Genomic DNA, 11,183 nt, shown 5'->3' with positions numbered 1-11,183 from the left:
GGGGATCTATATGAAGAAGGTCTTCTCGGCTGGGGGGGATGATCGGGGGGGGGGGTTCTAAAAGAAAAGAAGAGAGAAAACAGAGAGGGGAAGAAGAAGAAGAAACAGGGCATCCCCTATTTCTGAAAAGAAAAAAAGAAATAAAAAAAGAGAGTGAAAAAGGGAGAGATGCTGATGTTTGTAATGGCTTGCTAATTCCTTTGGCAAAGGGTGATGGATGAACCCTTGTCATGTTGCTTTCATCAAGTACTCTCTAAACTTTAATTCTAATTGTTTTATATCCATTGGTATGTTTTGGGTTCTTGCATATTTATTTATTAGATAGATCTTGCATGGTTTATATATATTAATGCATGGATTATTTCGATGCTTGATTTGTCGTAGACGTAACCGGCAACGGCGCCAAAAAGCCAAAAAGTCACACCATTCAGTTCCTCCACCTGCACATCCTACTTTTGCATCACCACCCTCTCAAAAGCCAAATATCGAAGATACCTTGCAATCCATACAAACTTTTCCACAAGGTCAAGCTAATATCAATGCTCAAAATACTCGAAATTTTGAAGACATAAGGAACCAATTGTCAATATTGACTACCATCCTAAGTACCCAAGAGAAAGGTAAGCTTCCAGCTCAACCCCAACCTAACCCACAAGTGCACGGTAGTAATAATACGGCTCCTTCTAGTTCGCATACAGAACATGCAAAGAGCATCATGACTTTGCGTAATGGAAAAGTCATTAATCAGACCGTCCCATTGAGACCGTAGGTCACTTCTAATTCTGATGCTCCCAAAGCCGATGAAAGGGACAGAGAAAAAATTGAGGTCCCAACTTCTACCGAGAAAGTAGAATGTCCTTTTCCTCCACCTTTTCCACAACGGTTAAAGCCGTTGCAAAAGCTCGAACCTAATTCTGAAATTCTTGAGCTTTTTAAGCAAGTAAAGATCAACATACCTCTTCTTGATGCAATCAAACAAGTACCCTCATATGCCAAATTTTTGAAGGATTTGTGTACTGTTAAGCGTCGATTAAATGTTAAGAAGAAGGCATTTTTAACTGAAAATGTGAGTGCTATTTTGCAGCACAATATTCTTCCTAAATATAAAGATCCAGGTTGTCCAACCATCTCATGCATCATAGGTGACTTTAGGATAGAGCGAGCATTGTTAGATTTAGGGGCGAGTGTGAATTTGTTGCCATATTCTGTATATGAGCAACTTGGTTTAGGTGAGTTGAAGCCAACCTCCGTCACTTTGCAATTAGCTAACAAGTCAGTTAAAATTCCAAGGAGGATTATCGAGGATGTATTAGTCCAAGTAGACAAGTTCTACTTTTCTGTCGATTTTATTGTATTGGACACACATCCGGCTTCGAACTCACAGTCTCAGATTCCGGTCATTTTAGGACGTCCATTCCTTGCAACTTCTAATGCATTGATTAATTGTAGGAATGGCGTCATGAAGCTTTCTTTTAGTAACATGACCTTAGAACTGAACATTTTTAATGTGTGCAAACAACCCAATGATCTCGAAGAGAGTAAGGAGGTTGATTGGGTTGAAACTATCGTAGAAGAATATTTGTTAGCTAAAGCAATTAACGACCCATCCAATGATAGCTTAATTGATTGGTGTCCTAATGGAACCGATGATGATTCGTCAGTCACACCTATTGTGGATAATCTGGATATCAAGATGGTCAATGGGTGGAGACCAAAAGTAGGAGAATTTGAGAGGTTGTCGCCTCGAGAGGTGAAAATAGTACCATCCCATGAGCAAGCACCCAAGCTCGAATTGAAACCCTTACCAAAGGAACTTAAGTATGCTTTTCTTGGACCCGATGATACTTTTCCTATAATCATTGTTAGATGTATGCCCTAGAAGCCAATCTGGCTGACACATTGTTAATTCTAAGGACATAATTTTGTACTTGACTATTTATTATTGAATAAATAAAAGGCATCTTTTCATTCATATTATTTATGTGTCTATGAATCGTCCAAGAAATTAATAAGATGATGATACATATTCTCAAGAGTTGGAAATTTGAGCCATGTATCATTGGTGATTAATTTCTAAATGCTCCTGATCAATGGATCATCATGAGGACGGTGATCGATCCGATCAGTGCACAGATCACTTTCCTTCTGGATGGACGAGACTTGAGTCCACAGTGTAGGGACACTGAAGTGATAGTGCAGGTGCTTGTTAGAGAACAAGGGTACTGAGCGTGACCAAGACAAGAAGTCACTTGGATGTCTATCCACTCGTCAGTGACTTGCTTGATGTTGCAGTAGTGTGACTGGTCCTTTGACCTGCGGTGCTTCGGCTACTCACAGTGAGGTTATTGTAGTTTGACTGCACACATACATGGTCTCTAGCCATATGGGTCCATGCAGTGTAGATTGGCTGCAGTAGGTTCACTGTAGGAGTAGGGTATGCACCTACAAGGAATCTATCGACCTTGATAGAAGAGGAGTGATCCTATGTGATTTGTTAGACTGAGTTCTAAGACCTTGGCCAGGGCAGTAATATAAAGTGGAGAAAGAGTTTTCCACTATCGAACTCGAGTCAAATAAATTTTGACATATGACAGACGATGGGGTTTGACGAGTTGTCCATGACCTCCGTCCTGTAGGGATCCACGATAGTAGGACTGTATCACATGGTAACTGCACCTAGAGGTTCATCTTTCTATTCTACTGGGTAGCCACTACATGCTGCTAGGTGTCACTGGTGGATGGTGGGACTCACAGGGATTATCTCGATGATCGATAAACCCTAATGAGTTGAGTTGGAATCGTTCCAACCCATTGAAAGGAGTTTTCAATGATATAGTGATAGAGATCGCAATATATCTCACTACCAGTCAGAGTAGAACCTATGGGGTCACACACAATAGAAGTATTGACCGATCCGATGGTTGAAAAGTGATTATGAATCATAGGTAATCAATTCGATTGATATTCAGTTGAAGAAGGAACAAAGGAAATTAATTAATTGGACTTGAAACAAGAGTCCTACTTCGAGTAGGATTCCTAGAGTCCTAATTGGATTAGGACTGGGAATCTTAGTTGGAGTAGGACTGGGATTTCTACTTGGAATAGGATTCCCGCAATCCTAATGAGATTAGAAATTTTGAATCAAAATTGGATTCCTACTTGGAGTAGGATTCCTAGAGTCCTAATCGGATTAGGACTTCGGATTCAAATAGAGTCCTAATTGGATTAGGACTAAAATTATATATGTTCTAATTTGGATTAGGATTTCTTAAGTCACAATTAATTATTAATCTAATGAATCAATAAGACTCCTAATTGGATTAGGATTGAAGAGTTCAATTGAGTCAAAATTGATTTAAGTTCTAATTGGATTAGGACTTACCTAGATTGGATCCAAATTGGTTCACCCTTGGGCTAAGCCTTAGGGCTTGACCACATTAGGGCATTCCAATCCCTACCTAATATGGATTAGGGTTTACCATAAGGAAGGGGATAAGCCCCTCCCCTTTCCACGTGGAGAAGGGAGAAGAGACGGCGCCCCCTCTTAGGAAAGACATCAAGAACTCCTAAATGTTAGGAGCTCCACATGTCTATAAAAAGGGACTTGTGGGCGGCACCTAGGGCATAGAAGAAGTCCTCTTCCTCCTTGCCGTACGCCTCCCTCTCCTCTCCTCTTGGTTCAGCCGCAAGCAAGGAAGATAAAAGCCAAAGGTGTTGGCGGCATCCTCTTCCTCCCTTCTTCCTTCCAACGCAGGGAAAAGAAAGAAGGCTGCGTGGGGATTCTTCTTCTTCCTCTTCTTCATCCTTCTTCTTCCTCCTCTCAAGCACAATCAAGGGTTGATTGAAAGAGAGGAAATCAGCCATCAAAAGAAGTCTTTGCAAGGAAGCTAGCACCCCGGGAAGACAAGAGAGCTTTGATCGGATCACTGCTTCGTGTGGATACCCGTAGAGGCCGGACACTTGAACGGCTTCAAGCAAACCTTCATCCTAGACCACGAACTTCAGTTTGCGGTGATCATCTACCCGCACAAGGTGAAGATCTGATCTTCCTAAAGGTTTAAAAAGTTTTAATTCTTATCTAACTACGAACGATTCATGAAACAACGTTCATGCGATGAACGTCGATCCCGCTTATGCCGATTCCGTTGCCATCTGAATTTTTTTTGAAATATCAGCGGCATGGGCGGGTTCCCAACAGTGGTATCAGAGCCTAGGCTTCGTAGATTAAGGTAAGAATTAATTATCTAAAGGCTTATTAGATCTGAAAATTGAATGATCATGCATGCTGAAAATTTCTACATGCAGATTTTTCAGGGGTGCTGATTTTTGCATGCTGATTTTTATGTGATAAAATGATGATTCTAATTGCATTGTTAATGAGATTATAAAGTTTAGAATCATGATTAGCATGATCAGCAACCTATGTCATGATATAATCAGTTAGTTTTCAGATCTGAAAATTATAATTGTTGCATATGGTGTTGATCATTGGATTCAAACCCTTTTGGTATCAAATGTAATGACATGCGATGTGATCTACAATGTCATGTAATTTTTCAGATGCTTGCATGCATCTTATTTGATGTTTTGAGAGGCCTGCATGCCTCCTAAAAGGAGATGTAATTTATTTTTATTTTTATTTTACAATCTGGTTGTATTTGTGTGATGTGATGTACGTCAACGATCAAGTTGAAGACTAGGCATGAGATGAACAGGTGATCTAAGCGGTTGATGGCGATTGGATCAAGAGTTGATCAAGGATCGGATCAAGGAGGCTTGGAACCAATTCAAGAGTTGAAGACCAGTTGATCGATTGACGTGCATGTGCTTGTAATACGACCTAACTAGAATCCATGATCATCACCTATTTAAAGTTTAGCTTTAATTATTGCTGCGATTATAACTGCCTGCAATGTGCCGTTGGCATGTGATGTGAATGTGAGTCGGGTAGATAGGTTTACATGTGATGTAGCAAACCCAATTGAGACCTAAATCAAAACCTCCTCAATCAAGTCGAGAGTGAACCGACATGAGCAAGTCATATTAGATTAATTGATCTAATTGGTGTCTAGGAAAGCATGAAAGGTGGTTACTTAATTAGGACCTTACTCTTTGAGTAAGGGGAGCCTCCTACCTGCTTACCTGGCCAATTGTTCGATTACCTCTTATGAAGAGCTCAAGTTGCAAACACTAAGACCTGATTAACCAATATTAAGTCAATAGGTCTTCCACTATAGTAGAGCTGCTAAGGCCTTTCTGATGTTGATTTGTCTCGGCTTGACACAGTGATCAAGTTGCATCGGGGGGCTGGACCTCTCTATAGACATGAGATGTTGTAGGGTAAAGGTGGGGTTGGGCACCAATAACTGTTAGGTGAGGACCCAATGACGACTTTATTCCTACGGTTATACGGTGGGTCTGACTTAACTAAGAAATGGGACCAACAACTGTTAGGTGAGGTTTTCATGGCTTAAAGACTAAGTTACACTACAACATGCTTGAGAAGCATTGTACAAGAGTTGTACATTCATCAATCTATGTGTCACCAATAACTGTTAGGTGAGGTGGCATGTACATCGGTGGGACCGCAGTACCCACTAGAAATCCTAGTCGTGTGGGATTTCCGTTTTCCTACCAGGGGAGTGTGAGGAATTCGAGAAAATAGTGGGAGTTACATTTGTTCTAAAAGACCTTAGAACAGATTAAGATCAAGTACAAAAGTCTAACTAGAATCTTTACTCTCTGAGGATTATGAAGTCAGCTTCTAGACTCTTAACTCATATCCTATAGAACAACCGTTTGACCAAACCCAATTATAAAGATTGGCTCAGCAAATTTCAAAAATAGTTTTGAATTGTGAGAAATTCGGGTATATGCTAGACCATGGAATCCCCATGTTACCAATCCGTCCGATCACTGATCAGCGTAAGACGCTTGTTAAGTGGACGAACAATGACAATAAAGTTAGGTGCTGCACAATGGCATCCATGTCCAATGAACTCCAATGCCAGTATGAGAATCTCAAGACTGCTAGGGACATACTAGCACACCTGCAAGAGTTGTATGGTGAGCAGAGTCGCACATCTCATTTTGAAGTGTCCAAGAGGCTCTTCAAGACAAAGATGCGCGAAGGGCAGTCTGTCCATGATCACGGTCTGACATGATCAAGGACCTAGAGGAGCTTGAGAAGCTCGGAATGAACATGCACAAGGAATTGCAAGTGGATTTGATCCTACAGTCACTTCCTGATTCATTTGGTCAGTTTATAGTAAACTACCACATGAATAAGATTGAATGCACTAAGACTGAACTGATAAACATGTTGGTAACTGCTGAGGGAGCGTTGAAAGGTTCAAGGGGCAATGTTCTTGCTGCTGAGTTGACTTCTGGTTCCAAGAGAAAGTCTACTTGGAAGAAAAAGAAGTCTGCTAAGAAGCAGAAGAAAGACAAGAAGCCAAAGAAGGAAGTGTTGGGAATTGTGTCCCAAAGCCAATTTTTATTGTAAGAATAATGTATATATTTTATTTAATGAATAATAAAATCTATTATGGCACTCTTTTCATTACAAGTGTTGCATCTTCAAATAGAAACTCCTGTATATTGTGATGAAGTCCTTAGGACTAATTTAGTGGATAAAGGAGGTTTTATCATTTAGTCCTTAAATTAGTTCGCGACCGATTGACAAGCTATTAATTGGACAATAGCTATGTCAAGTATAGGTCGTTGTATGCCATTTAGTTGGTTGTCCTCTTAAACCAAGGAGTGTGGAGACACTGTATGGCATACAGGTGAGATGTAGGAGTACATCGTCACTGAATAGTGACTCACCTGAGTAGCACTCCACTGTCGGGAGTTAGCTCGTAAAACGTATGGGCATAAGTACCCCTTAGACCTGAGACTGTCACGGTGACTTGCAAGCAACTCACTGTACTTAGGCACTGGATGACCTGAATTTCTAATTCAGGGATCGGAAGGATGCTGGGTGCAGTCAAGTACTCGCGAAGTCTGTGTATGAGTCAAGATGGGATTGACCGCTCCAGATTTTAGGAGTTGATGTCTCACTGTATTTCAGTTCAGTAAAACCTTGGCCAGGGTAAACCAAGTGATAGGTCACTTGATTTGATTATTTGAAATACACTATGGATGACCGGACCCAGAGGTCGACAGTCCTCTCTGAGGTCATCTTGAGCATCGAAGGTCATAGGGATGAATTATGCAACAACCATACGTCTAGGTTCTTGAATGTTGCTTTGCATATTCGACCTATCCGGACGTCGGGTATCATTGCTAGATGGTCACCTCGATTAGTGCATGGAGTAGTCCATGTACTACCGGCTTAGTGTTCGAACCTATCGGAGTCACGCACATAAGTCAAGTTAAGTAGGAAGGACTTGATCCAATTTAATTGAGAATTAAATTGTGGGTCATTTGAGATTTGATTTTGTCTATGTTCAGCTAGCACTGAACATGAGGTACATACTGAATTTCATGGATGTGTATTTAATTATGTCTGTATTCTGGCTTAATCAAGTTTCAATTAATGTAATTGAAATTGATTTGGACTCATTTGTTGAGTTTGTTTTTGAATTGGATTCAAATGAATGTAATTGGGCTTCATGATGATTTTATTAGAATTTATTCCATATTTATTCTAGTCCAAGTGTGACTCGGATTGATCTGAAAATTGAACTAATTGGAGTTCACATGAATCAGATTCATGTGGAATTTTTTCGGATCCAAAATCTTTCAAATTGGTCTTCAATTTGGTTTAGAGCCAATAATGGACCCAAGCCCATTTTAATTCAGCCCATTTGAATTAAACCATTTAAGAAAAATCAATTTGAATTGGGAATTTACTTAGATGCCCTCCTGAATTAAATGACTCGTTTCCTGTGTTTCTTCTTCGGTCCACACAAGCCTGTGAACCACTTTTCTGCTGAAACGTTCTCCCGTGAACCATGGTTTTTCCCTTCTTCGAAACACATAAATTGACCGCTTGATCTTCCTCATCCTGCAACCATTTGAAGATCCGAAGAGACGTGTCTCTTCGGTTTTCAAAACTCTTTAATGTAGTGCTGATTTAAATGAAATCAAACGGTTCAAAAAAATTTAATTAAATCATGAATCGTTTGGCGTTTTCTCTTCCCTGGTTCAGCCTTTTCTTTGCCTATAAATAGGCTGGGGTTCTCTTCATTCTTTGCTAGAGATTTTATCTGGGGAGAGGGGAGATTCGTGATCTTTTGAGTAGCTTGAAAAGAGAGGAAAAGGAAACGGGAAGAAAGAGGAAAAGAAAGAAAAGAAAAAAAAAGGGGAAGAAAGAATTTTTGAAATTCTTTTCTTCCAGGGGTTCATTTGCAAAAAGGGTTTTTGCACTATACAGACATCATCCTACCTTCCTGCATTTCTTGGCGTGCGTGTGAAGTAGAGGGTCCGTACATCCGGGCCTCGCATAGCACCAGATCCATCAGTACCAGATCCGGCACCAGATCCAGTTCCCGATCCAGTACCAGATCTAGCATCTGATCCAGTATCTGATCCAGCACTTGGCCCTGTACCAGATTCTGTTCCAGAGTACCTCGATCAATCTTCCGCTGCGGGACCGAGGTATGGTAAACATAATATAGTTATGTTATTTATTTATACCTGTTATAAATAAATAGATAAAATTTTAAAACTGATTTTCTGACCTGGCATCCGATTTTATCGAATTTTGCGGGAGATTTTTCCTTCAACTGGTATCAGAGCCAGGTTGGCCGATGGAATTGGCCTATAATATCTAGAATTATGCATGATTTAATTTTTAAATTTAGATTAGATCTAGATTTATTGATAAAATATCAATCTTGTGCTGAATTATAAGGTTGTCCTGCTATAAGGTTAACCCCTTATAGTGAAAAGGTTGTCCTAGCACAAAATTGAGATTAATTTGTATCATAAAATAAATAGTTTATTTTTGTGAATTATGCATAATTGATGTTTATGAAATTTCAGTTTTAAATTTATTATGACCACAAAGTTTAAATATAAATTGTTTATATTTGGAATAAATTGACATCTTGAATCCATGATCATAATACATTTAATAAAGAATTAAATGTTGAATTTAAAATTTAAAATTTGAATTTCAAATAAAGATTTAAAATTCAAAATTTGAATAAATTTGAACATGGGTTTTGGGGCATGGGTTAGCACAATCAGATTAGTTGATTAGGTTAGACCTAATGTTAGAATTGAATTGGAATCAATAGTTGTATTAGACTAAATTCATTTTTCTAATTTGATCAAACTCAATAGTTTAGTTGATCATGTCCAAACACTTCAATTGGATCTGATTGTGGCTCAGTGGTCGAGCCTGAGTTCTCAATGACTATCTAAATCAACTTGACATACCATTTGGTGTCTAAGGCAAGTTGGATCTACGGTTATTAATTGGGGCTACCTCTTTCCTGGCCAACTCTGTTGGTGTCTAGGAAAGACGGTTAATGGCGGAACCCTCCCGTGATCTCTCTTACCTGGCCAATGTGGTCGTTCAAGCTTTGATTTAGATATCTTGAGACTTGGTACTCACCCATGTCAATAAGGAAATCAGTATGACTGATTTAGATGTCCATAGACCAATGAAATTCTATGTTCTCTATATGACTCAGTGCAGTCAGTGGGAGGATATAGAATTATCGGTCTCTCTAAAATCCTCTAAATTATTAGGTCCTTAAAATGATATAGTTATATAGATAACTAGGTCATAGCCTCCCATTAAAATGGATGATAATTGGTCTAGTATTTCAGTTGGACATGCAGGACGCTTCCGTCTGGTGTTCATCTGAATATTGGAATTATCCTTCATTATATGATAGCTCTTTGAGCTATCTGATTGTGATTAGGTTGGCCGAGCTTTCCTCGGGCCTGATCATACATTAGGTAGTGTCATCGAGTTAGTTCATTAATGGTTGAATCTGACCAGGATTTTCAGTGGAGGCCTCCGCCTACTGATTACCACCTGGGGCAAAATAAAATACTAGAAATTATTTAGAGAAATAATTGGTAATGTACCTACCCTTAGATGCATATGGGTTGGCCGAGCTTTCCTCGGGCCTGTATACAGTCCATGTGGATTCTAGTACCCGCTAAGGAATTAAAGTAATTCCTCGAATTAAAGGTAGAGGTTAAAAATTTAACTAAAATAGTGGGAGAAATCTTTAGACTGAAGTCCAAGTCTTTAGAATTAAAATAAATCATATACTAATTAGCTCTGGTTTTTTCTTTCAGATATGGCTAACTCATTATCCCTCCGAACACTATTAGACAATGATAAGCTTAGTGGACCTAACTTCGATAACTGGTATCGAAAGATGAAAATAGTATTAGAGCATGAGCGGATCCTGTATGTGATATCGGATCCTGCACCTGAGGAACCTGCAGCCAATGCACCACGTGCAATCAGAGACGCTTATCAGAAGTGGCTCAACGATCGCACTACAGTGCGTTGCATCATGAGGGCCTCGATGAATGACGAGTTTAGTCGTAAATTCGAGGAAGCGCAGCCAGTGGAAATCCTTCAAATGTTGAAGGAGTCTTTCGGCACACCTGATGATGTTGAACGACATAAGACCTCCTGCGCTATATTCAATGCCCGCATGAGGGAAGGGGCATCGGTCACCGATCATGTATTGTACATGGTCGAACAAATCGATCGCCTAAGTAAACTTGGCTTTCCTTTGCACGAGCAATTGGGCAAGGATGCCATTTTGAATTCACTTCCCAAGTCCTACCTGACCTTCCTTAGTCATTATAGAATGACTAAACCTGAAGTATCCTATCATGGTTTGCTAGGTTTACTGCAGACCTATGAGAAGGATCACCAACTCAAAAAGGAGTCGGTGAATGTGGTAGGTGGGACTTCTGCAGGACTTTCTTCCTTTAAGAAAGGAAAGAAGAAGAAGGTGCAGAAAGCTCGTGCTGGGATCTCTAAGCCCAAACAGACTATGAAGCAGAAATCTGATCAGAGTAAGGCAGAATGCTTCTTCTGCAAGAAGCAGGGTCACTGGAAGCGGAACTGTCCGGCTTATTTAGCATCCCTTGATCCAAACAGGCCAAAGAAGAAAATGCAGCAAACAGTTGCTGCACAAGGTAATTATATGATAACACCTTGTAATTTTTCTGTTTATGATTCTACTACCTGGGTA

The sequence above is a fragment of the Phoenix dactylifera genome, unplaced genomic scaffold, assembly GCF_009389715.1.
Source record: "Phoenix dactylifera cultivar Barhee BC4 unplaced genomic scaffold, palm_55x_up_171113_PBpolish2nd_filt_p 000442F, whole genome shotgun sequence".
Lineage (NCBI taxonomy): Eukaryota > Viridiplantae > Streptophyta > Magnoliopsida > Arecales > Arecaceae > Phoenix > Phoenix dactylifera.
This window is presented reverse-complemented; position numbering follows the sequence as displayed.